This window comes from Colobus angolensis, unplaced genomic scaffold (assembly GCF_000951035.1).
Source record: "Colobus angolensis palliatus isolate OR3802 unplaced genomic scaffold, Cang.pa_1.0 Scaffold56, whole genome shotgun sequence".
NCBI lineage: Eukaryota > Metazoa > Chordata > Mammalia > Primates > Cercopithecidae > Colobus > Colobus angolensis.
The window spans coordinates 12,666,710-12,693,700 of record NW_012119154.1 but is presented as its reverse complement, the minus strand read 5'-3'; the positions used below and the strand labels follow the sequence as shown (position 1 = coordinate 12,693,700).

The following is a 26,991-nucleotide window of genomic DNA, read 5'->3' as shown; positions in this document are numbered from 1 at the left end:
CCCTCGGCGAGGGCCCCGGAGCCGAGCTGCCCCTTTTCCGCTCCTTGCTGGGGCGGGCGCGCTGTTATCGCAGCTGTGAGACCCAGCGCCTCGGGGGCCCCGCATCCCGCCACCGCGTCAGCGAGGATGTGCGCAGCGACTTCCAGCGCAGAGTGCCCTACAACTACCTGCAGCGGGCCTACATCAAGGTACCCACAGAGCGCTCCTCCACTCCAAAGACCCTGCGGCTCTCACATGCTCTCTTGAGCCCTCCCTGCTGCCCCCGTCATCTCTGTTCAGTCTTTCAAATTGGGTGTCCTAAATATGTGTCTCAGTTTGTCAATCCAGATATCTAGTGGCCCTGGCTCTCTGCGCAACAACTGATTAACTTGGACAAGTCTTTTTATCTCTTTCTCAGAGTCAACTTCTCTCCCAAAAAGAGGACTGTCCTGATAAGGTGAGGGTTAAAGTACCCATTCAGCACGAATTCAGGAGGCGTTGACAAAGCTGAATCTGGTACAAGTTATCTTCTCCCTGCTCACTTCCCATTTCTCTTCTGTCTCCTCTCTCATCCTTCCTATACTGTAGTCTGCACCTTTTCTCTGAAGTTTAAAAGAATCTTCAGAATAGTGAAGTTGAAAGACCTGTTCCAAAACAAATTTCTCTCTCTTCTCCCCTTCACCTACACAAAAGTAAAGATCAAAGGTTAAAGAGAAGGTATGCTTGGAGGAGGCCAAGCTGTTTGAGGCAGTCTCAGTCAAAGTATCCACCCTAAGTGTTGACTTTTTCTCCTTTGATAGGGGGCTTCCGTTTGCTGGTGGTATACATTGGACTGGGTTACTGGGCATCAGTCCTCTCCTTCTAGTTTTATTTTTGTACACCTAACTTACCTAAAGTTAGTGACAGGAGGTATAGTGTGCATACTGACATATTTTTCACATACATAACTTTGAAGCTCTCTCTGGATGCTTCAGCAGAGGGAATTTGAATGAGTTCTTCAGCCTCCACTGCCACTCACCCAATTTTGCTTCAAATTGACTCTCTTAACCCCTCTTTCTGGTTTTCTATGTTAATATATCAAAGTCTCTTCTACAACTATTGGAAAAGTGGAAGCTTTGGGGTTGGTTGGTCATGCCAGCCAATGGACCAGGCTGCTTTTCTTTTCTTTTCTGTTTTTGATGGAGTTTTGCTCTTGTCACCCAGGTGGGAGTGCAGTGGTGCAATCTTGGCTCACTGCAACCTCCGCCTCCCAGGCTCAAGCAATTCTCCTGCCTCAGCTTCCTGAGTAGCTGGGATTACAGGTGTGCACCATCATGCCCGGCTAATTTGTGTGTGTGTGTGTATTTTTAGTAGAGACGGGGTTTCCCCATGTTGGCCAGACTGGTCTCGAACTCCTGACCTCAGGTGATCCACCCATCTCGGCCTCCCATAGTGCTGGGATTACAGGCGTGAGCACAACCGGACCAGGCTGCATTTCTAAGGAGATGAAAGTACATACCATGTTCAAATATCCAAATGCCTTTTGCAGCTCATCCCACAAAATCTCTGCCCTCATATGTGGTAGGGGTCTCTCAGATTGGCAACTGTTGGTGGAGTGCATGAAATTTCAACTAAGTATAAATCTTAACCTCCTGTGTATTGTGGCTAAAGTGTTGGAGTTCACTGGACTAGTATCTTGGGCAAGAAATGAGGAGAAAGCCTGAATCCTTTCCAGGACTTGTCTTCTACTTGCTTGTATCTCCTGATTGCTAAGACATATATGAAGTATAACTCTGATTTCTTCTAAGTGATTTACACAGTTTCTGGTGGTCTCACAGAAATCAGTCAACACCAGGCAGAGAGGAGTCCTTGAGTGTCTGACAGTGATGTTATCATAAGCTAGTTCCCAGAGAAGAACATGGGTGGTCCCTGTAGCTTGCTCCTCCCAGTTGTCTCAGATGTGAGGTTAGCAGTCCTGCTGTTAATTCCGTCACAAATTTTGGACATATTTTCCTTTCTCATATCTGGAGAAAGAATACATATTCATGGTCAGTCCTATAAAAATAAATAACCATGAGGTGACTCTCAATATGTGGGTTTCCCTGGTTCTGGAATTCTGCTTGCTTCACTGCTAATGTTAGCATTCGTCAGTCATTTCCCCTCCCATTCCCTGGTTGGAGGTGAAAGAAGGTGAAGCCATAGGTTTAACATACCTCAGATTTTTGTGGTGAATTGATTACAGGAACAAGTCACACTCTGTAAGTGAATTACTGGATGTTGTCTGATGAATTAATGAAGTTCAAGAAGTTCTTTCAAAGGTGTGTGGCTTCATGTGTTCATTTCAGTTCTACCAGCAATATTTCTGAGAGCAGAACAAGTCTTGCATCTTCTCCCTTACTTGTCTTCTCTGGCAGTTTCTTGGATCTACATAATTGATAATCTCTTAGGAAGAAAATATTTTTATCCCTTTGGAAATTCATTGTTGAAAGTTGGAGTTTGTGAACATCTAAAAATGCATCACGGTTTTTCTCTCCCCTGCACTCCCCTCCGCCAGCCCCCAAGAACTACACAATTTTAGCCTTTTCTTGACTTCCTTGGAATTTCACTTATGAATATGCACACACACCATCTTTTGAGACTGAGAAAAACCTCTCTCAAATAATAAAAGAACATTCTTGAGCTCTGACAGGTCTGGATTCTAGGGCATTAATTCCCTGATGTTAGGAGGAGGAACTCCCTGCATGTGACTGGATATGGTCATAGTGCCCTGTATTGCTGAATTGCTTTTGACATCAGTGATCCAGTTTGCACTTTAAAGGATAATCCTGGACCAGATCAAATTCAGTGAGGGGGGACTGGAATGCTTCAAAAAGCTAAGAAAGTACAATTATTCTCAGCTAAGAGATTTTCCAACTATAGAAGCTCTCAGGAGATGTTGCTTCTCCCCCATATCCTGCTGAGTGGGCCTCCAATGACAGCAGGTTATTTGTGCTGGTATGTTGGAGGGGAAGAAGGATGAAGAATCATGAAATCTGAGACCCAGAGTTCAATTTCTTGGTTCACAGATGAGGAAAGGGATGTTTCTAAATGTTGAACAGAAAGGTAAAGAGGTTTGCTCAGCGTCACATATCTAGTGGCATACCAAATGATTTGTTGAAATAAGCAGAGGGCTGGGAGTCAGGAGTCTGGATTCTTCCAATAACTGATTCCCATAGCTTTCCTGTGCCCACTGGCCTGTGGGTTCACATCAGGTCCCAGAGAATGCTGCATACCCCAGGGCTATCCTTCTGCCAGATTTGGACAGCTCCAGGGATGAGTATGTCCTTGTCTTGCAGGGTAACAGATACTCACTGTATCTTTCATAAGCCTTGCTCTGTTGAATTTTCTCAAGGCCTGGCATGTTGGGAATTTGCCTAGACAGCTATGAGGCAGTAGTTCTCACCTGGCTCCTAGCCATACTTTTTGTTTAAAGGCAGGGTGAGACTCTTCAAACTTTTGATTTTTATCACTTAAGATTGTTAGATATAACCCATGATTCATAGCCTAAGACGTAAGATATAGCTTTTATCATTGCATTCTCTGCTCAGAAACCTTCAGTGGCCTTCCTCTTGCTACCATATAAGCTCAAATAGTTTACCATAGCATCCACAGCCTGGCTCCCTCTCAACCTTCCCAGCCCTGTCTTCCCCAACTCTGCCACCCTCCAGCCAAAGGTAACAATGAGTGCTTTGTCTTATGCCTGACACTTCTGCATCTCTTGGCCTTGTTTAGCCTTTCTTGGGAGGTGTAGAGGCTTTAGAATAGGATAGATATGGGATTAATTTTTAATGTTCCCAATCTCTATCTGTGTGACTATCAGCAAATTACATCAGATTTTTCAGCTCTAGTTCTCCCATCTGCAAAATGGGGAAATAATGGGACCTACCCTCCTGTTTTAGGTTAAGTTTAAGAGATGAGTGATATAAAGCACCCAGAATAGGTCCTGATTCTCAGTAACCATTGGAGATATGTTTATTCTTATTATTAGTTAAAATAATAGACCTTTCCTCCTCCTTTTCTACATGTTCAAATCATAACATCCTAAGGAATGCACCTATTTCTGTGAGTTCTTCCTTCACTCCATCTACAACTCCCAAAAGTACATCATTTCTCCCTTTTCTGAATTCCCACAGCAACAGATTTGTTCCTCTTCTGTCATTTTTCATTTTTAACCTCATTTTGGAAAAACTGATAATTTTGCTATTACTTATGTGAGCTTTTGGAAATCAAGAATTGTCTTAGTAATTCTTGCATCTCCTAAAGCAGAGGTTCCCAGATTCGGATGATTACTAAATGTGTAATTATTATTAATCATCAGGGGCATTAAAATGTGATTTAAAATTAGAGATAAATGCTCAATAGGTCCGAGCTGGGTCATCGGCAACCATCTTCCCTCCAAATACCTAAAGCGGGGTATGGTAGCAGTAGACGTTCAGTGTACGTTTGTTGAATGAATAATAACTTGGTTCCATGCATATGAAATGTTGTTGAGGAAGATTTCTGCACAGTGGCAGGAGGTTTTCTCACTTTAGTTGTTTGGCTTCCTGGCTGGTCAGTTGGGAGAGAATGTTATAGGACTGTTGACTCCCTGACTTCTCACTATTTTCTACTTACAAGTTCTGGCTAATGTTGCAAACTTTCACCCCCTTTCCCACACCCCTTTTTCTTCTTTAGTTCTTATTACTTAAAACTGTACTTCAGAATACCCTTGACATATTGTACTTGTTTCATATACAATTCTGGAATTTAAACAAACATGAGGGATATTTTTCTTTCTTATCTGTGTCCTTTCTAATCAGGAATGGTTTGACAGGGTCTGTTTGGTTTTTTTTTTTTTCTACCACTTTTCTCAGCCATTTAAGAAAAAAAAGAAAAGAAAAGAAAAGAAAAAACTAGTGCTGTTTATTTATTCATTTTTCTACTCAAAACAAGCTTAGCCCTGCTTCTTTTGTTTCTGGATCGTTGCTTTGTTCCATTTGACCTTCGTTTTTCTTCTTAGGATTGAAAGGAAGGGGAAAAATACAGACACAATTACATTGGGCAATTCTGTTTTGGCCCTAGAGGCCTCTCTTGAAACCTCCTGTATCTTGATCACAATCTATTTGATTAGGATTAAAAGGAAGGGGAAAAATAAAGACACAATTACATTAGGCAGTTCTGTTTTGGTTCTAGAGTCCTCTTGAAACTTCCTTTATCTTGACCGTAATCTATTTGATTAGTGGTTGCTGGGGGAAAAAAGTAAACTCTAAGAACTTCCTCACTCTTACTCTGTTTTGTCAACTACTATCTCTTTCTAGAACGAATGCCTTAAAAAGAAATTGAAAACCCAGACAAGTGCATCATATAGATCTTATTAGTTTAGAATAAAAATGCTTTCCTGAATCTCGTATTTAAATTTTTTTTACCTATTTGTAGAATATGTATATTTTATCTGCAAATTATTTCAAATAGAAGCTTGATTTCATATCTTCTTGAAATAGCTGTTATGAAATTGCTGTAATGGTTATTTCCTCAAAAGATGAACCGTTTCCCCCCTCTCTTTAACAACTGAACACTTTTTTGTGCTTAAATCGTCAAAATGTACAGGTCACTCTCTTTATATCTCACTCCTTAGGAAGAAAGCCTGAGAGATTGTTCGTCTGGCTAGTTTTTAGGTCCTGTGCGCTAAGGAATTAGAATCACAATTGTTCCTCATTGGGATTGTCCCATATTTAAAAGCCTGGTCAGCTCCTTACCAGTCATCCATTGCCTTTATAAGTGATACGTGCCACAGAGGCTTAAAATTTAATTAGATGGGGCTGGGCGCAGTGGCTCACGCCTGTAATCCCAGCACTTTGGGAAGCCGAGGTGGGCGGATCACGAGGTCAGGAAATCAAGACCATCCTGGCTAACACGGTGAAACTCCGTCTCTACTAAAAATACAAAAAATTAGCCAGGCGAGGTGGCGGGTGCCTGTAGTCCCAGCTACTCGGGAGGCTGAGGCAGGAGAATGGCGTGAACCCAGGAGGCGGAGCTTGCAGTGAGCCGTGACTGCGCCACTGCACTCCAGCCTGGGCGACAGAGTGAGACTCCGTCTCAAAAAAAAAAAAATAAAAAAAAAAATTAATTACTTAGATGAGGGCAGCAACTGCTTGCAAGTATTTTCCCATGGTTAATCAGCTTGGTTAATCAGGGATTCCTTCCTAGCCTTTAACAAAGGAAATTAATAAACTGCTCTCTCCCTTTCTTCATAGACCTCGTCTCTTAGAGTCAAATGGATTCTGTTACTAATATCATCTGCTCATTTATAAACTCCAAAGGGGTAACTGTGAAATTCTCTTGGAAATGCTTGATAAAATGTCAACTTCCTCATAGGCAAGACTTGATACATTTTGAAAGGTGGATAGGTTCACCTAAAATGAAAACTTACTGGATTTGACATAATGACTGTTCTTTTGTATTGCTAAGGAATTAAGTAAACTGTGGATTTCTTAGAGTCACAGATTTTAAAGCTGGGAGAGACTCCAAAGGAACATCTTCAAGTCAAATAACTGTTTCGGGGCAGTGACGTAGAAGTGAGGGAGGGAAGGATAGCAATTGTGTTCAAGAAATGTAATCTAACAAGGGTGGAAGTGGTAGTTATTAAAATTATAAAAATGCTATAGCTTGAAAGGCCCTCAAAGATCATGAAAAAATCTATCCCTGTCACTTAACAGATGATGACACTGGCCTCATAGATTCTACAACAAATCAAGAAGGGCCAGCAAATGGAGCTTGGTCCAGAATGTAGGTTTTCTGACTTCCAGTCTCCTGCTCTTTCCAGCCTCTATGTAACAGTCATGGCTACCTCCTTGAGGGGTGGTCTGGTGCATCAGTGGTGCACTTGAGACCTGCAGTAAACCCATTGCCTTCAGAGACAAAGTGGACATAAGACACATGTTCCTGGACTGCCCCCTCCACCCTGCACTTTCATTCACATGATACGTAAGTTATTCAGCCAAGAGTCACAGCTGTCCGGTGGAAAACGTTGCGTTTCTCGTTAGGAAAAATAATTTCTCCTGTCTTTTTTTTTCCATTCATCTTTCTTCTATAATTCTTTTTCTGTATTTTTATTCATCCCTCCTTTCCTGCTGTCTGATTTTCTAGCCGAGTATTTTCCACCAGACCTTGTCATCATTTGCCAAATGGCCTACACGTATCTTTAAAAAAAATAATTTGGTGTCAGCCTTCTGAGTGGCATTCCTAGTGTTGTATGTCTGTTTTGCTGGTTTTAGTACTGAAGAAGACTGCAGACTGTTGTTGAAAGAAGCTATTTCTCTTGACCACACTCCTCTCTGCCTTACTGTACTATATTGTTTCCTCTAGTTATTTCTCGGTTTTTCCTCGGCCGTACTCCTACATTGTCCTCTTAGTGGTCTACACAATGAAAGCACATCTGAAAAGAAGACAGCAGAAGAGAAAATGGGGAAAGAGAAAATGCTGGTAGACCTAAGGTCAGGTTTCTAGCTGTAATAAAATAAAAGTCATTGAGCCTCTTATGTAATCTGATAAACAGTCATAGGTATCTACTTTTTGATACTGTTTTTCTGTCACTTACCCTCGTGTGTGTTGTGTAAGACCTGGGTATGGGTTGGAGGAAGGTGTTCGCCACCAACTCTCTATCTTTCTGCCACTGCCCCCTGCCATAGTCATGAAACATCAGTACTCCAACCATTTCATTTTATGGATGGGAAAATAAAGCTCAAAAGAGAATTGAGTTGATCAAAGTAAATGCAATCAAATGGAAGATGCAGGATTAGGATCCAGGAACCCAGACACCCTCCAACCCCTGTGACATTGCCATTGACCACTAGTTGTAAGATCCACACTAGAATAGGGTCCCTCCCATTAATGAGCTCACATCTAATATAGAGGATTTCAAGTGGCGCATAATTATAACATGAGACCCATGGGGAAAATTGCCAACCATAATACAAGTTACAGGATTATTTCTATTGCACTCCCCATTATTCCATTAATGATCAAGTGACTTAACCCTAGGTACATTAACGATTTCAACAAGTTTCACTTTTCTCTCTCTGAGCATCTTCCATGAATTCCTGTGAATTGAAATGGCTGCACCAGCTTAATTATTTAGGTTCCTTCAGGTCTGTGATTCTGACATTGAGGCTGTCAAGAATATTGTTTATGGCAAGAATTCATGCATCAGGTAAATTAGATGCATGGGATTCTTTACAAAATTTTCTCTGTCTTTGAAAGTTCATAAGAAAGAGTCACATTCAAGTGAGGAATAGGAAGACCAGAAACTGGTTTCGTGGAGGAAGTGATGTTTAAAATCTTTTATTTTAGAGGGGCCAATGCTAGTTTCCAGATCGGGGTTTTGGATACACAGATGAAAGCTACAGTGTCATTTCTATATAAAGTAGATTAAAATAGAGCCCCTCTGATTGATTTTTTTTAAAGGCATTCTTTCTCCCCACCCTTTACCACCCTATCTTTCTGCAGCTGCACCCTGCCACATTAATGGAACATTAGTATTCCAGGCATCCATTTTACAGATGGAAAATAAAGGCCAAAAGAGAACTGAGTGGCCCAAATTTTACAGCACCGTAAGAGAAGGACCAGAATTAGAATCCAAGAACCCTGACTTCCATTTCTGTGAAATTGCCGTTGACCACTATTTGTAAGGTCCGCTGTGAAAACACAAGCTTAACGAAGTTAAAACGAAACACACAGCGTGCCACTTGCATTATTTGCTAAGTGAAAGAGACCCTAAAATAAAAGCCACAATCTTCTTATGCAATGTTATTTCTTGCACTACTGTTCTGCCTACTTCTGGGAAAAACTCAGAAATAAGAACGTGAGTCAATGCTGTCTCCCAGTTAGCTTAATGAAAATGAATGAGGCAAAGGATCTTCTTTGGAAGGGAAGTAGAGGAATAGGAGCCAGAAAGGGGGAGATCCAAAACGTCAGAGTTTCTAGAAGTGCAGAGCTATCAGAATGATCCTGCTGGAATTCATTATCTACAAATATTAGATTCAGTTTTTGTGCACACAGCAGAAACCTTCTGGGAGCTGCAGTTGGATTGTACTGGGGCCGTGGAAAGGAATGTATAAAAGCAAAATGTGTAATAAAATCAATGAATACAAAACAAAGAAACTGTTAACAAGTCTGGAAGCACAGGAAATTTGAACCAATTTTGACATATTCTCCTTGCCTGAATGCCAAATTTGTAAGTCTGCCAAAATCAATCGATTTGCATAGAGAAATTGACACACAATTAAGACCCCAGACACAGAGAATTACCTTAAAACCAGATTTGGCTGTTTTTTTAAAAATGAGCTCAAATTATGGTATCAAAGACTAATCCAGTAGACCATACAAATTATTTCTCCACTGAAGCATGTGCTACTTTAAAATAATATTTTTATATGAAATCCAGGATCAACAATCAGCATTTGATTCTAATACGTGCTATTTATAAATGCCACCAGGGACAGAGACTTTCACAGTCAATCATTGTTTCTGTAGGATTACCAAGGGCTCAGTTAAAGAGTGGGGTTTGCAGGTTTTCAGGTCAATAAGCATTTCAGTCTGGGTTTCTCAACCTGGGCTGATTGACATTCTGTGATGAATAATTCTTTGTTGTGTCAAGCTGTCCTGTGCATTTTAGGATGGCCAGCAACATTCTTGGCTTTTATGTGTTATATCAGTAGTAACACATTCCACCCCTCTCCAAGCTGTGATAACAAAAAATGTCTCCATATATTGCAAAATGTCACTTGGAGGTCAAAATCACCCTAGATAGAAAAACACTGATTTTAACATTTAGCCATATTTAAGATGACTGACCCAGGTGTGGTGGTTCATGCCTGTAATCCCAGCACTCTGGGAGGCTGAGGAGGGTGGATCACCTGAAGTCAGGAGACTGGGACCGACCTGGCCAACATGGTGAAACCTCGACTCTACTAAAAATACAAAAATTAGCCGAGTGTGGTGGTGTGCCTGTAATCCCAGCTACTCAGGTGACTGAGGAGGGAGAATTGCTTGAACCTGGGAGGCAGAGGCTGCAGGGAGCCGAGATCACGCCACTGCATTCCAGCCTAGGCAACAGAGTGAGACCCTGCCTCAAAAAAAAAAAAAAAAAAGACTGGACATCAAGGTTAGTTAGATAAGGACAATTTATACTGGATTATACTAGATGACAGTTTGCCCACTGATGAGTTATAATGTTTATTTTAAAAGTTTGGCTGCAGCTAGATATCTTTTAGAGGAGAAATTTATTGGAAATAGAACTTCTCTCTTCAAGATGCAAAGTGCTGGGCTCATGTCCCATATCTAGTTCTCCATAGCTGCAGTAGCTCAGCTTATAGAAAAGATCAGATAGTTTTCTCTACGTATTGTCCTAACATGATGAGACAAGTTGCTTTAACAATACAAACTAACACATCTTAGTTTTGAATTTCAGACTCCAGAATGACTGTATTTCTTATTTAACTTGTAAAGTTCCCAAACCCAATTATTTATAAATAATCCACTGCAACCTGTAAGTTTTCTTTGGGTGAGCTCAGTGTCACATATATTCTTAGGAAGCAGCTTGACACAAAACAAAAATGCCAACTCACAGAAGACTGGGAAGTGGGGGAAATAAGAGGAGGTCAGGTGAAAGAAAAAAAATATTAGAGAGAAAAAGAGAGAGGGAGGGAAGGAAGGAGCCAAAGAGTGATACAGAAATAGAGGGAGAAGGATGAAGAGATAATGAACAAAAGTGAAGCAAAGGAAAGCCAAGAGCAATCAGATTGAAGTCCAAAGGTTTCAGGCATGAAAAGAGTCTCACTAAAGAAAACTAGGATGTCTCCCACTCTGATATCTGCCTCTGTTGTAAAATTAATAATTGGGAAACAGGTGTTTGTCTTTCTTCCACTCTCTGTTGCTGTAAGGCCATATTCTGTTGAGACACTTCTGCCTTGCTGAAGTGCTGAACAGCAGAGCTAATCAGCTTCCTCAGGAAAGAGAAGGAAATAATTCCTCCGGCTAGAGACTCCACATGCACAACACTGAATATTTACCAAATGATATAATTCCCCTCTAAAAAAGCAAAAACAGACAAAAGAGAAAGATCCCAAATAAAAAATGCTAGCTATTAGTTTTCATTAAATTGAACTCTTTTCTCTATCAGCACTTAAAAAAAGTACTGAGGCCTTTCAGATGTAACCTTCTTTTTTAAGGCCCTGGAGATATGAAGATGAGTAAGACACTCCTCCTATCTCCAAGTAAGTCACAGTCCACTGAAAAAAACAAATGTGTATATAGCTATAATATTGATTGACATAATAAACAGAGGCACTCCTATGTGATTATGTAGTGTCAATTCAGAGATGTTTTATATCAAAACAGTGAAATTAAGAAAAATTAAAGATTTACAGGCTGGGCATAGTGACTCACACCAGTAATCTCAGTGCTTTGGGAGGCTGAGGTGGGAGGATCACTTGAGCCCAGGAGTTTGAGGCTGCAGTGAGCCATGATTGCACCACTGCACTCTAGCCAGGGTAACAGAGCAAGACCCTGTCTCAAAAAAGAAAAAAAAATTATAGTGTGTGAAACCTGCCATTTAAAAAATACTGGTAATTTTTAGGCTGGGCTCAATGCCTCATGCCTGTAATCCCAACACTTTGGGAGGTAGAGGCGGGAAGATTGCTTGAGTAAAGGAGTTCAAGACCAGCCTGTGTAATATAGTGGGAACTCCATCTCTAAAAAAAAAAAAAAAAAAAAAAGTAAAAATAAAATATTGGTAATTTTTAATCCTTAGATAGGAAAAAGGGGATAAAAAACAAAAACTACTATTGGAAACAGACAGTGAAAAATTTGGAGAATTAATTTAATCAATAGTACAGGCAGTTTTAAGAATAAATTTGACTAATCATAGCTTGTAAAAGAATCTGTACTATTCTGAGGCTTGAAAGAAATATATGTATAGTAAGATATGAAACAATGCCTTTTAGGGAATTTTAGTAATAGTTATAAAATCTGTTACCTCAAAGCTAAATGTAAGTCAGTTGTAGCTTTAAAGATTTTTTAAGTTTGATAAGGGAAATGTCATTTTGCCATTTCAGGTTCCTTTGAAATTCTAGGTGAAGCTCAACCTTCTCTTTTACAGTTCTCCAGATTGTTCACCCTCTTTGTGTCTCAGTTTCTATCTCTGTGAAAAGATAAATAATAAAAATTACCTAACTCATAGGGTGGTTGAAAGGACAAAATGAGAAAATATCTGTGAAAGTCATTTATGAGGGATAGGATACATAAAATTAGGAGTGAGAACATGGAGAAATTAAAATCTCTCTCATAGACTGGATTATTCAAACAAAAATGCTATGAAAGCACAACAAGAAGAAAATCTTCTATTGCTTCACACAGCTGAAACACAGGTCAAAGAATCTCCCTACTTTATCAAAATAACTTGGCGAATTATTTTTTACCTCAATAGGTATAAATGTCTATCTGTCTATCTTCTTTCTATCTATCTATCTATCTGTCATCTATCACCTAAATATATTTCAAGAACGTCATTAAACTAATAACAAAAAATGGTTTGTGTATGTACAGAAAGAATCAGACTAAATATTCATATAGAAAAAATTGTTAGCTTTTGAAGACCATATTATATTATCTTCTTGATGCACTTTGTTTACAAACAGATTATAAAGAAACCTGAAATGGCAAAATGACATTTCCTTTAACAGACTTAAAAAGTCACTGAAATCAAACACTTGATCTTAGTTTTGAAGGCAGTTATTTTTTATGACTATAGTTATTAGTGATAATGGATATTATTGACTATTACTATGTACCTGGCATTATGCTAAAAGCTTTATGTAAATTTTCTCATCAAGTTCTTTCAACAATCGTAAGATACAAACTCTAGTATATTCTTCATTTTTCAATAGGGATACTGAAGCCCGAAAGATTAAATAATGTGTCTGAGATTATACTGCTAGCAACAGAATCAGAATCTGAATCCAGATTTTTCTGATCACAAATCCTGAGTTGTCATCCACTTCCCATAGCTTGAGTTTTGACATCAAACAGATACATAGTCAAAAAAAGTTCTGACTTATATCAGTTGTTTGAGACTGTATGAAACTTGTCTACATGAATCAGAATTTTCTATCAGGAAAATGGCGATAATCACACCTATTTTACAAGGTATTTGTGAGAAGTTGAAAAAAAAAACAAAAACGAAAAGATTGTTCCTTGCCTCATAGCTTCTAGGCAGGTGGTGAATTTCTAAGAGAAGATGAAGGGCAAAAGAATATTGAGGCAAATATATCATGATATGTGGAGAAAATAATTACATCTATAACGGGCACAGAACACTAGGGGACACATGAAACAGGCACTTGACCCATTCAGTCTCAGTAACTAGCTTCACGTTCAACACTGTGCATTGTAGCACAGACTTACCAGCCTCTTCACCATCAAGATAAAACAAAAATCATCCTCTTCACGGAAATTCGAGGCTGTGTGTTTGCTATGTTAAGAAATGTTCTTTTCTTTCTTCCCCACTAAATTCTCCTATTCTCTGATTTCACAGTTTCCTTCAGATTGTGTCCTCTTCTTTGTATTTTTTTTTTTAAATGGACTCTGTTCAAACACATTCCAAATCTTCTCTGTTTCATATTAATAGATAAAATCTCTTCCCACAGACACGTCTTGGGAATTTTAAACCTCTTTAAGCCTCCTTCCTACCCTGATTTCTTGTACCCATGGGAGATGACTTAAGTTTGAAAATCAACAAACATTTCTTCATCATAGACACTGAAATGAAACTGCTTTTTGTTTAGCAGTCAGGTAAATGGAAGAGCAGCTCACAAAAAGAACTAGAGGGTTACTAGTCTAGGAATCAAGCAATTTAGGCTCTCCACCCAGTTGTGTCATAAATAGCTTTCTCTAGTCCTTGGGGTTTGCATTTGGACGAGGGCAACATTGGGCCAGTTGCTTAATAAGAGCTCTTCTGCATCTGCCAGCGTGAGATGCTAAAATACTTTAGTAGACTGGTACAGCAAGCCAACAGTCTACCTGTGGAAACAGAAAATTGATGAGATTATAAAATAATGGAATATAAAATGCAATGGACATAAAATAGTTTAAAAGGTTACAGGAAAGGAATGACTTCCAGTCTAATGCTGGTCCTCAATTTGGGGCAGTGAATCACTTTAAAGTAAAACTTGAAAGGGATTTACACAATGGTACTTTAAGAGAACAGAATAAATTAGGCCATGTTCAAGAAAGACAAAGAAGATAGATGAAAGACTCAAAACCATATAGGAGAAACAGCTGATATAGAAGATGAGTAAGCTAATGAAGAAAAGACAAGCAACAACAACAAAAATCTCCTTTTGGAGGTTCAAAAAAGATTATCATTTGAGGCGATTATTCCTGAACTTTATGGCACTGGAGAATTGAAGTGTTAGGACCAAGTAACAGAAATTACGGAAAACAAGATCTTGGCTCAAATATGAAAGACTTTCCTAACACTAAGAGCTATTCTGAGATCTAATAGGAAGTCCTAGAAGGTGTCAAACATGAGTCAAACAAACACTTAATGTAGAGGTTGTATTTAAGGTGCAAGCACCAGAGTGATGTTGAAAACAGTGAGATTGAAAATATTTTCCAATCCAAAGTCTATAAGGGCTGCGTGATTTTGTGAAGTGAAACTTTGTCTTGTACCCACAGAAGGGATCATTAAAGTCTTTTTCATTGAAAAAGTCGTACCGTTTTCTATCTTGCTTTTGAATTCTAGTTAATGTATTTCAGGCCATGGTTGCCAGCCTACTCCCTATAAATAATTACATAATACAAAAAAGAAAAGAGGAAAAAACAGTACCAAGGCCCTAAAACACACATGCCAGAACATACATGCATGCAATATTTAGCAGTAATAATATCCACATGCATGATTGACATCAGTCCTCTGATTTTTGACTCATGTCTCCATAAGATGACATCTGAAATGGATTTAGTTGTGGTTACATAGTACCACTGGGGGTTTTAAGTTAAATTTATTACAACTTATGAGGACATCCATGCTTAGGAATTAGAAGTAGATATGCTTCTCTGAGCAAATATCTCGTGATATACTAAGTAAAAGCAAGTTCATTTATAGAGGCTTTGCAATCCTATTCTGATTTGCTTCCTGTATGTGTTGTCCAGAGGGCAATCTTTAAACCTGGTGATGTACTATACTGTAGTTCATTTCTCAAACTTTTACACTGTTAAAGAAATTTAAAGGGTATTAAAATATTAAATGTTTTAAGATAATATTTAAAGAATCCCTTTATCCAGCTCCCTCCTCTTTGAAGTTCTTCCCTCACTCTCTAGTTGGGAGAGGAGGAGTGCCCTGGTACCGCCACTGGAGTGGAGGGGAATGGGTGGAAGTCCATGCTGTCTCTTGGAGCAGTTGACATAAAGGTGAATTGAGCCATGGTTTTTGCCCCATGCTGTTTGGCTGGAGTAGAATAGATATTATTATAAATATTTCCGTTCTGCTATGTCTAATCCTTTGACTAGAGAGAGCATGGTTTCTAAACAATCTTTGAATGATGATGATGATGAATATAATTTGGAATGGATATGATTTCAGATCTCTAGCAGAGTTTTGTTGCCAGTACTTTACCCCAAAAAGCTACTGAAGGGTGGGCACAGTGGCTCACCCCTGCAATCCCAGCACTTTGGGAAGCTGAGGCTGGCAGATCACTTGAGGTCATGAGTTCAAGACCAGCCTGGCCAACACAGTGAAACCCCGTCTCTACTAAAAATGCAAAAATCAGCCAGACGTGGTGGTAGGCACCTGTAATCCCAGCTAGCTGGGAGGCTGTGGCACGAGAATCAGTTGAACCTGGGAGGCGGAGGTTGCAGTGAGCTGAGATCGCACCACTGCACCCCAACCTCGGTGACAGAGTAAGACTTCATCTATAAAAAAAAGAAAAAAAAGAAAAAAGGGCTACAGAAAAACCTTTCTAATGTCGAATAAAAATCTCTAAGTCAACTTTGTCACCACCACTAAATCAACCATAAGTAGGTGAACCGGATTGTGCTATAGTTCATGTCAAGTTGTTGAGTGTTCTTTCCTACCTCTGCCTTAGAAGTATGGAGAAGCCCCAGAGCTCTTTCAGCCTTGCCACCAGCCTGCCCTTTCCCTTGTTTATATGTCCGTAGATGAGGCTCCTCTGGGACACTGTGATTTAACGCTTCGTAAATAAATACAGATTTGATCATCCTGGTCCACTTTCCCAATAGCATAGTTAGCAAAGGTTTACCTAATGTGTTATTTATGGAAAACCAATTTACTCAGAGTTTGGAATAGGAAAAAAAGTTTCCAGGTAATGATTTTTTTCCTGTAACCCATTGTTCCAGATTAAGTGTGATAATCTTATGATCAATACCTCCTAAATTCCAGATTATTACGTGTGAATCTTTGACCTAAACATTTACATATGGCTGATAGTACTATTTGAGTCTTGAACGTGATGGAAATTCATGCTTGTTGAATTTGAATTGTCACTTCTCCTAGGACGTGGGTTTGTCCATATGATTTTACACATAGCTATTTGGAAAACTAGCATACCTTGGAAATATAGCAGGTTTGGTTCCAGACCATTGCAATAAAGCAAGCCTCACAATTTTTATTGTTTGGTTTCCCAGTGCATATAAAATTTGTGTTTACGTTATAATTTAGTCTATTAAGTATGCAATAACATTATGTCTAAAAAACAATGTACATACCTTAATTTTTAAAAATACTTTATTACTAAAAATTATCTGAGCCTTCAGCAAGATACAGTCTTTTTGCTGGTGGACAGTCTTACCTCCATGTTGGTGGCTGGTGACTGATCAGGTTGGTGGTTACTGTAAGTTGGAGTGACTATGGCATTTAAAACAAAAACGAAAACAAAAAAACAAACTTTGTCCCATTAATTAACTCTTGCTTTTATGAGCACTTTCTCTGTAGCATGCTAAGCTGTTTGATAGCATTTTACTCACAGTAAACTTCTTTCCAAAGTGGTCAATTCTCTCAAACCCTGCCACTGCTTTATCAACTAACCTTATGTAATATTCTAAATCTTTTGTTGTCATTTCAGCAGTGTTCACTGCATCTTCACCAGGAGTAGTTTCCACATCAAGAAACCTCTTTTTAAATGATGAATTGATGGGTGTGACGAGTTGATGGGTGCAGCACACCAACATGGCACAAGTATACATATGTAACAAACCTGCACGTTATGCACATGTACCCTAGAACTTAAAAGTATAATAAAAATAAATAAATAAATAAATAAACCTCTTTTTTTGCTCATCCTTAAGAAGCAACTTTTTATCTATTCGAGTTTTACTATAAGATTTCAGTAATTAACTAACATCTTCAGGCTCCACTTCTTGTTTTACTTCTCTTGCTATTTCTGCCACACTTCCATTACTTTCTCCACTGAAATCTTGAATTCCTCGAAATCATCCATGAGAGTTGGAATCAACTTCTTCCAAACTTCTGTTAATGTCGATATTTTGACCTTCTCCTTATGAATCACGAATGCTATTAATGACATCTAGAATGGTAAATCCTTTCCAGAAAGTTTTCAGTTTACTTTGCCCAGATCCACCAGAGGAATCACTGTCTATTGCAGTCATAACCTTACAAAGTATATTTCTTAAATAATAAGACTTGAAAATCGAAGTTACTCCTCTATTGCAGGCTGCTGAATGGATGTTATGTTGGTAAGCATGAAAACGACATTAATCTCTTTGTTCGTCTCCATCAGAGCTCTTGGGTGACTAGGAGCATTGTCAGTTAGCAGTAATATTTTGTAAGGAATCTTTTATTCTGAGCAGATAACAGTGGGCTTAAAATACTCAGTAAACCATACTGTAAACAGATATGCTGTCATCCAGTCTTCGTTATTCTATTTATAGAGCACAAGCATAGTAGATTTAGCATAATTCTTAAGGGCCCTGGGATTTGGGGGATGGTAAATGAACATTGGTTCAAGTTAAAGTCACCAGCTGGATTAGCTCTAACAAGAGAGCCAGTCTATCCTTTGAAGCTTTAACATCGGTATTTAACTTATTTTTCTCTAGCTAAGAAAGTCCTATGTGACATCTTCTTCCAAGAAGATGTTTTATCTACAATGAAAATTTGTTGTTTAGTTCAACCACTTTTATTAATTATTTTAGCTAGATCTCCTGGATAACTTGTTGCAGCTTCCACATTGACACTTGCTGCTTCATCTTGCACTTTCATGTTATGAAGACGGCTTCTTTATTTAGACCTCATGAACCAACTTCTGCTTGCTTCAGACTTTTTTTCTGCAGCTTCCTCAGCTCTCTCAGCCTTCCCTGAATTGAAGAGTGTTCGACTCTTGCCCCGAATTAGGCTTTGGTTTTAAGGAATGTTGTGGCTGCTTTGATTTTCTATCCAGACCACTAAAGCTTTCTCCATATCAGCAATAAGGCTGTTTCACCTTCTTATTGTTCGTGTGTGCGCTATAGTAGCATTTTTAATTTCCTTCAATCACTTTTTTTTTTTTTTTTTTTTTGCATTCACAATTTGGTGAACTGATGCAAGAAACCTATTTATTCTATGTTGGCTTTTGACCTGTCTTCCTCAGTAAACTTAATCATTTTTAGTTTTTAATTTAAGGTGAGAGACATGTGACTCTTCCCTTAACTAGAACCCTTAGAGCCATTGTGGGATGATTGACTGGCCTAATTTCAGTATTGTTGTGTCTCAGGAAATAGGGAGGCCTGAGGAGAGGGAGAGAGACAGGTGAACGGTGAGTTGATGAAGCCGTCGGAACACACACAACATTTTTCTATTAAGTTTGCCATCTTATATAGGCATGGTTTGTGGGGCCTGAACCAATTACAATAGTAACATCAAAGATCAGTTATCACAGATCATCATAACAGTAATGATAACTCTGAAAAAGTTGAAAATATTGTGAGAATGACCACAATGTAACATTGAGACATGGGGTGAGCGCATGCTGATGGAAAAGTGGCACTGAAAGACTTGCCTTCAAAGCGATTGAAGGAAATTTAAAATGCTACTACGGTGCACACACGAACGATAAGAAAGTGAAATGACCTTATTGCTGATATGGAGAAAGCTTTAGTGGTCTGGATAGAAAATCAAAGCAGCCACAACATTCCTTAAAACCAAAGCCTAATTCGGGGCAAGAGTCGAACTCTCTTCAATTCAGTGAAGGCTGAGAGAGCTGAGGAAGCTGCAGAAAAAAAGTCTGAAGCAAGCAGAAGTTGGTTCATGAGGTCTAAAAAAAGAAGCCGTCATCATAACATGAAAGTGCAAGATGAAGCGGCAAGTGTTAATGTGGAAGCTGCAACAAGTTATCCAGGCCTGATGCAAAGTTACCATAAGCCTTCAATTTGTGGAAAACAGTGTCTGGAAAGTGCGGTAAAATGAAGCACAGTCAAAAGAGGTATGCCTGCACTTACACACTTCAAAAATACCATTTTCTGCCCTTGATCATAGTTTTGTAAAGACAGATCTTTCATGATGATACCTACTGCATAGGTCAGTTTGAGAATAATAGCATGAAATTGAGTGGAACATCTCAGAAACTGTATTAGAGGAAGGAATTTAGAAAGTGTGGCTCTAGTTTTAATTATGTCACTAACTCTGTAGGGCTTTATAATAGTTAACCTTTTCTTGGCCTCAGTGTCTTCTGTTATAAAATGAGGTGATTGTAATATAAAATCTTGGAAGTCTCTGCCAGCTTCAATATATTTTAATATTTGGCAGAATATTTCCTCTGATAAAAAGATTTATTACATGCTATTGAACTATGAAACTATCAGCAGTTGTTCATTCCTCATTTTGATCTTAATAAATCCTTGTATCTTATCCTCAATACCAAAAATTGTGACATTTAAACATTAAGATAATAAGCTTAGGAAATATAAAATATTGAATATATTGCAGAGAAAAGTGATCTTGGCAAGCCCTATGCAATCATAGAAGTGATTTTGTGTGTGTGTGTTGGGAGGGGGAGCGGGGACGGGGTTTTGCTTTTGTCACCCAGGCTGGAGTGCCATGGCATGATCTCGACTCACTGCAACCTCTGCCTACCTGGTTCAAGCAAATCTCCTGCCTCAGCCTCCCAAGTAGCTGGGATTACAGGCATGAGCCACCGCGCCCAGTCAGAAGTGGTCTTTCATAGCAGTGTCAGGGTTCTGGAGAAATATTTTAGTTTCATCACTCAGTTCTACAATTAGCCTCAGTACCTCTTCCTCTTAACTTTGGTGTTAAAGTATTGTACCTGCCACACAGTTCTACAGACTCCACTCTGAAATGATATAAACCAATGGTTCACATTCAACTTTCTTCGCAATTTTCCTTATTTTCCATAATGCTAAAAAAGATGAAGATACGTATTGTTAATACCAACTTTTTTCTATGAGTAAAGCAGTTTATGGATTGTCTTTCAGGTAAGACTTCTTATTAGAAATGTGCTTTTTTGCTGCACAAAAAAGATCAGTTCTGTATCATTCTTGGAACCAGCCTTGGTTCAACACATCCGTGTTCTGATTTACACAATATTGTGAATTAAACCAGAGCAACAGAATCTTTCTTGCTATGTGATAAAGAAACAAGAAGTTTTTGCTGATAAAACCTTTGTTAAAACTATAAAGTTTTGTGATAAACAAAAAAGAAGTTATTCCCCGGCCGGGCGCAGTGGCTCAAGCCTGTAATCCCAGCACTTTGGGAGGCTGAGACGGGCGGATCACGAGGTCAGGAGATCGAGACCATCCTAGCTAACACGGTGAAACTCCGTCTCTATTAAAAAAAAAATACAAAAAAAATAACCGGGTGAGGTGGCGGGCGCCTATAGTCCCAGTTACTCGGGAGGCTGAGGCAGGAGAATGGCGTAAACCCGGGAGGCGGAGCTTGCAGTGAGCTGAGATCCGGCCACTGCACTGCAGCCTGGGCCACAGGGCGAGACTCCGTCTCAAAAAAAAATAAAAAAAAAAAAGAAGTTATTCCCCATATATACCTGGCATGTATACTGGCTGTCCAAATGTAATTCTTCTCTCATGGTTGGTCCAACTATAAAGCAATGTCTGTTGTATCTAAATATGTGGTAGTAATTGTCTTTCCCCATTGTGTGTATTATATTATATTATATTATGTGATATTCTACAGCATCATTTGAAGATGAAATTTTGCCAGAAGTGTATTCTTCTTTCCATTTATAATTTGTTGTTCATGTTGAGGCATTTTTTACAAGCTTCCTGGCAATAATATTTAATGTAAGTATTTTTGCTGCAAGAAGTGAAACTTTACAAAATGTTTTTATTAGTTAAATTACTTTTAGATCTAGTATTTGTTATTATTTTTATATCTACTATTAGACTTCAGTAAATCATGAAAGAACACTTTTTAAAAAAAAGCAAAGCTACAGCAAAATATAGCAATGGCATTAAAACTGCAAATTTAATAAAAGTAAACAACATTGTATCAACAATATTAAGTAAGCAAGATTAAATAAACCTTGACAACTAAGTGGTACATGACAGAAAATGCCTGAGAGAATCCAGTGAAGAGCTTGTATGACCTTAAGAATGTCATAATTATTAAGAATATAATGGGATTGCTAGGAAAATCATAATTAAACTCGCATATTAATTCTGTGAAATACACCTAAACCAAATCATTTTTAAGTCTGAAACTGTTGGTGGTCCATGTAATAAATTATGAATGATCAATATATTTTGAGAAACACTGATCTAGAGAAATAAATGAAAAACTGTTTCTTGATTTGGGACAAGTTACTCGAAGTCTCTTTTGCCTCTGTTTTCTCATCCGGAAAGGAGGGGTAAATGACAGTGGCACTGGGAGAATTTCATTAGTGAATACAAGTTAGGCACTTAGAATACTAACAACTTATAGTAAGCACCAGTAAATAATAATTGTTATTGGTGTTATCATTATTATTTTTCTAATGGGCTATCTATTGTCCTGTCTCATTTGTATCAAGTAAGGAAAATTATGACTGTTGTCACTTTCAGACCTCATCTCTTAATTTTCAATTTTGTAGCATGAGATTAACCTATTGTCATTTAACCTAAATTGTACACAATCTGATTATAAAACAATAATAGCGATTCCACAGATCCCTGCAAAAGTCATAAATTTTTTGGAAACTTAGTTTCTCTTTCTGTAAAATGGGGCCTACTAATATTGATTATGGAACAAGTTTGCAATAAGGACTAAGGAAAGTATTTTGAAATGTTCAAGTTTTATACAAATGTAATGTATACAAATATAATGTATACATTTTACATGATTGTAAAGTTATTTCTCATATGAGAATTTGCATAGCTTAAAATTGTTTCTTTTTTTAAAAATTACTTTTACCTTATTAATAAAATGTTTCTTTTTTATTCTTCACCACACTAATTGCTTATTTTTACTTTAACAATGACAATACCCATACTAGCCACAAAGCTTAATGTGACCTAAAGTATTTTTCCAAATGCTATTGCGCTTACATAAATCAGACATGGATAGTGCAGACACAGAGAGCATATGTAAGGGTTTTTGGGGGGCCTTGAAATGTTTAAGGCTTCTGACCTCCTTTAATACATTCCAGACTCATGCATGCCTTTAGCCTGGGGGGGTGTGAGTGGGGGATGGAAGCTGCTACTTAAAACAACACTTCCAGTAGGAACTGTTTGATAAGGCCAATGGTTAGAATATTTGCAGCTTCTTGTTTTGAATTCTTATGATAATATCCACTGCCAAAGATTTTGTAGCAATCCAACAACAATAAAAATTAGATTTTCAAGTAAGACTTTGTAGATATGATACCTGAGGCAGAAAGAAAGAAGGGCAACAGGTACCTGTGAGGGAGGTCTGAATTGGCCCCAAAGCACAGTATGTGGGGGCCTCATGGTTTTTCGTGTCATAGCAGGTATAATCATAAGTTTTGTTTTGTTTTATTTTTTAGTCCATAGTTTGTTTGTTTGCAGGTATAAGTCAGTCTCTTATTGACTTCTTTATTGAACTATATATGAGACACCAGCAACATTATTTCTGATTTTCAAATATATGGGAAGAATCAGTATTGGGAAAATCATCGCAGTTTTTTTGATTGTTTGTTTTACTTTAAGTAATGCAGCAGATCTGTGAGAGTCAGTGCTTGCATGATATGTTCCAGCACTCAGTTTTACATTGATTCTCCTTGCTTTTGAATGGTGACAATTACAGTGAGAAGGAAGATAATCACCTCTCATGTTTGCATCATGCTCTGAAATTCATGCTGTGAAATTTCATCACACACATCTTCGCTTCCTCACGAGAGCCCTATGAGAAATCGGAGGTTTAAGGACTTGTCCAGTCAGACACTGAGAGTGTGACAGGACTATGGCTCAGGAGAGAAGTTTCCTGACTGCAAGGCCAGTGCTCTTGCCAAAATGTCACAGTTGCTGTCTGTTCAGATTTGAAGTTCTTTGTAGACACAAAGCTACAAACTAATAAATTTCTTTCAAGGCTCTCATCTCTCATGATGCTGCTTTTATCTTTTCATAAAAAGTTGTCTTTTCATGATGCTGTCTTTATCTTTTCTGATAGGTGGTATTTCCAAGCTGAGGAGATTATAATTTAGCAATTCACCCTACTCTTTAATATATGGAGACCTTTTGGCCTTGTGGGGTGTCTCTGCTCGTTGATCTATGATAGGCATGGAAGAAGGTGGGTGTGAGAATACTATTTCCAGCCAGTTGCTAACACAGTTGCATGACTGAATGTGGGATTACCCAAAAACTTTTTTCCATCTGAAGTGAAAGCTACACCCTTCTCTTTCTTTCTTAAGCATCCTGAATGTATTAGTTCATTTCACACTGCTATATATGGACTACCTGAGACTGGGTCACTGATGAAGAAAGGAAGTGTAATTGACACAATTCCACAGGAAGCATGGGTAGGAGGCTCAGGAAACATACAGTCATAGTGAAAGGCAAATGGGAAGCAAGCACGTGTTACCATGGCAAAGCAGGAAAGAGAAAGAGTGAAGCGGGGAGTGCCACACACTTTCAAACCACCAGATCTTCTGAGAATTCACTGACTATCATGAGCACAGCAAGTGGGGGAATCAGCCTCCATGATCTAATCACTGCCCACCAGGCCCCTTCTCCAGTTCAACATGAGATTTGGGCAGGGACACAAGTCCACACCGTATCACTGAATAATATTTCCAATCGTTCATTATTGTACTTAAAGGAAATGGCAGTTGTATGGGCCTAGGTCTATTTGTCGGGTTCTTGGCGTATGTTTGCGTTGTTTGTAAACATTCTGTTTGTGCTGTGTGTACACACTGATGTGCAGTGCTGTGTTTCATTCCCTAATCAGTTAAAGGACTACGTGATTTTCAGAATCCGAGATAGGGCATCAAAATAGATGGTTTACAATGAGACGGGTTGTTGTTGTTGTTGTTGCCTTTTGTGCTGTATTTACTTGCCTTTCGCTTGAGTCGTAGTGAGTTAGAATTACAACTTGTTTTTGTTTTTTAGTTTCCCTCTCAATTGACATATCTTCATGGACTTAGCTCTCTCTTATTGTTGCTCACTGTGGAACCCAAGAGAAATTTGAAATTAAATTCTCATAAATTTCTGGGTGAGATATTTTTTGTTCGCTTACGTTGCAGAATTGTAAGCAAAATGTTGAATATTGTATAATTCTTTTTGGTGTAGATATAGGTTCATTGCTTACCATTTTGTGATGATAATCCTTTCATAAATATATATATATATATTTTTTTTTGAGACAATTTGTCTTTAAGACATTCGTCAGCTTCAAGTTCCTGTATATAGGTGTGTAAATTTGGGTTAGATATTTAATGTCTGTAAGACTCAGGTTTGTCACCTGTAAAATGAACATAATAATAAGTCTCAGTTTTCATGTCTGTACAATGAGCAACTTCTAAAAATGTTTTAATAATTAAATAAGCTAATGCATATAAAATGCTTAGATATGCCTGTCAAAATATAAGCATAAAGCACATGTTAACGTTTCTGTTGACACTAATGGATCTTGCTTTGGGAAATACTGGCTCTATTCTTTTACTAAGTTTTCAAACTTGTGATATTGATTATATTTGGCCTGGCTATGGCAGAATTGTCTTGATACAATGACATAATCGTGGATGATCAGTCAAAAAATCTGAATAATTGTTCTAGTCATTCCTTTTCTAGCTGCCTAACTTTGGACCAGTCATTTACACCTCTGAGTCTTGTTTCTTTTGTCTTCTAGTGAAGAAAAGCAGTCCTCTCCCTTTGTAGTATGAACAGAAGGATGTTTCTTTGTATTGGCTGTGTTAAGTGTTTTGCAGATTGTGAAATACTATATATGTCTTTTATTATCTCAGCTTTATCAGTTCCTGTTTTGGGTTGGGCAGAATATCAGAGAGACCTAGTAACCCACTGTTGTTGGTATATTGTACTTAGGCACAACCAAATTGCTACATCAAGGCTATGAGCTTGAGTCAGCCTTTCCAAGGCCACCATTGTCCCAATGGTTATGGAGCTGTGCCTGAGTTCTGTGGAACCTGTAGGGAAAATGTGAATCAGTGGACTGTTTTACTTGGCTGCTAAATTTGGTTCACTGTTTCATAAATCAGAACAAGTCTGTCTAGAATGGTTCTGGTTGCTATCAGCAACCAAGGTCATAGAATTCAAGGACATCAGACATGTAAGAGAAATGGAAAATAACTTTTCAAAGTAATGCCTTCTGCAAGAATCCTGAGGCTAGTTGCAATACTAAACAAAGCTAAATAGAAACTATAACTTTAAGCTTGGAATTTCCTGCTTGTCACTTGGATGTTGTCACCAGGATGTGGTCCAAGATTTTGCGTTCCTGGGTGGAAGAAATAGTATCAGTATTGGATTGCTGATTCGTGTCGTTGCAATTTATATAGCTCCATAGTTCCAGTCAGTAGAGCAGATGTTAATTTTCCAGAGAAATACATTCTCGATTCTGGTTTTACAGTATATCAGATTTTCAGCTATTGCTCTGTATCAGCGTTTGTGGAATTCTTCGAATTAATCAAAATTATTTTAGTTTATACTACATAGCACCACTTTTTTATTCTTGGGAGCCAAGTTGATAATGGGAAAAGGATGTGAAATTTTTATCATGTAAAATGAAAACTAAATGACTTCATGAGAATTTTTCAATGAACCATTTAAACTTATAGCATATAATCTTCCATTTTAATGAAATTTTCATTAATGATTAATATGGTGAATTTTTGTAAAACTTATCAAAAAAGCCACCAGCATATTAATTATTTTCAGTGTATCTGCTGCAAATCGTTTTGACAACAATGTTAAACCAAACCCAAAACAAAGCAAACAAACACTATAAATAGTAGCAATCACTTTTTTTCTTCCACTCAGTTACATTTTCAGCAGTTCTACTCTCTCTCTTCTTCATCCTGGACGCCTTTGGTGACTTCAGTTTCTGGCTTGTGGTTCATCACGATCCTTCCTTTTTGTCCACTCTCCATTTACCAATGCCTGTGAATTCAACAACCATGAGGACACTGCCTTAATAATTTTCCTTTAATTTTCTCAGATTTCTTTATTTGATTTCACCCTTACTAGTTATCCAGCAGAACTTTCCTCTATGGCCTTCACTCCTCTTTCCCTTTCTCTATAGACCAACCCCCAACTCATCGTCAACCTCTTTAGCTATTCACTTGTATAGAAGCATAGGGCCATTTGTATTGCAATAAGGATTGATGATCATTCTTTTCCTCAACTATCTGTCTTGTCGAGCTTTACAGCAATCAACCACTGTTCACTGAGCACTGCAGACAAAAGACACAGAGCTTTGTCTCTGCCGTCTACTACGTATTGGTACTGCATGATCACAGCTAAGGTTTTAGAGTTGTTTATCAATTTTCTATTATCGTTGCTTAATATTTTTTCTTAGAATTGATGTCA

General features: G+C 38.3%; 1 protein-coding gene across 1 annotated transcript in view; it reads left to right on the top strand.

The window, feature by feature from the left end:
* The first annotated feature begins 6 nt into the window (after positions 1 to 6).
* Positions 7 to 26,991, top strand: part of P3H2 (prolyl 3-hydroxylase 2) — a 163,400-nt gene continuing 136,415 nt past the window's right edge. The window contains exon 1 of the mRNA XM_011961612.1: positions 7 to 188. The gene's annotated coding sequence lies outside the window, so the exon portion shown is untranslated. The remainder of the gene's footprint in view (positions 189 to 26,991) is intronic.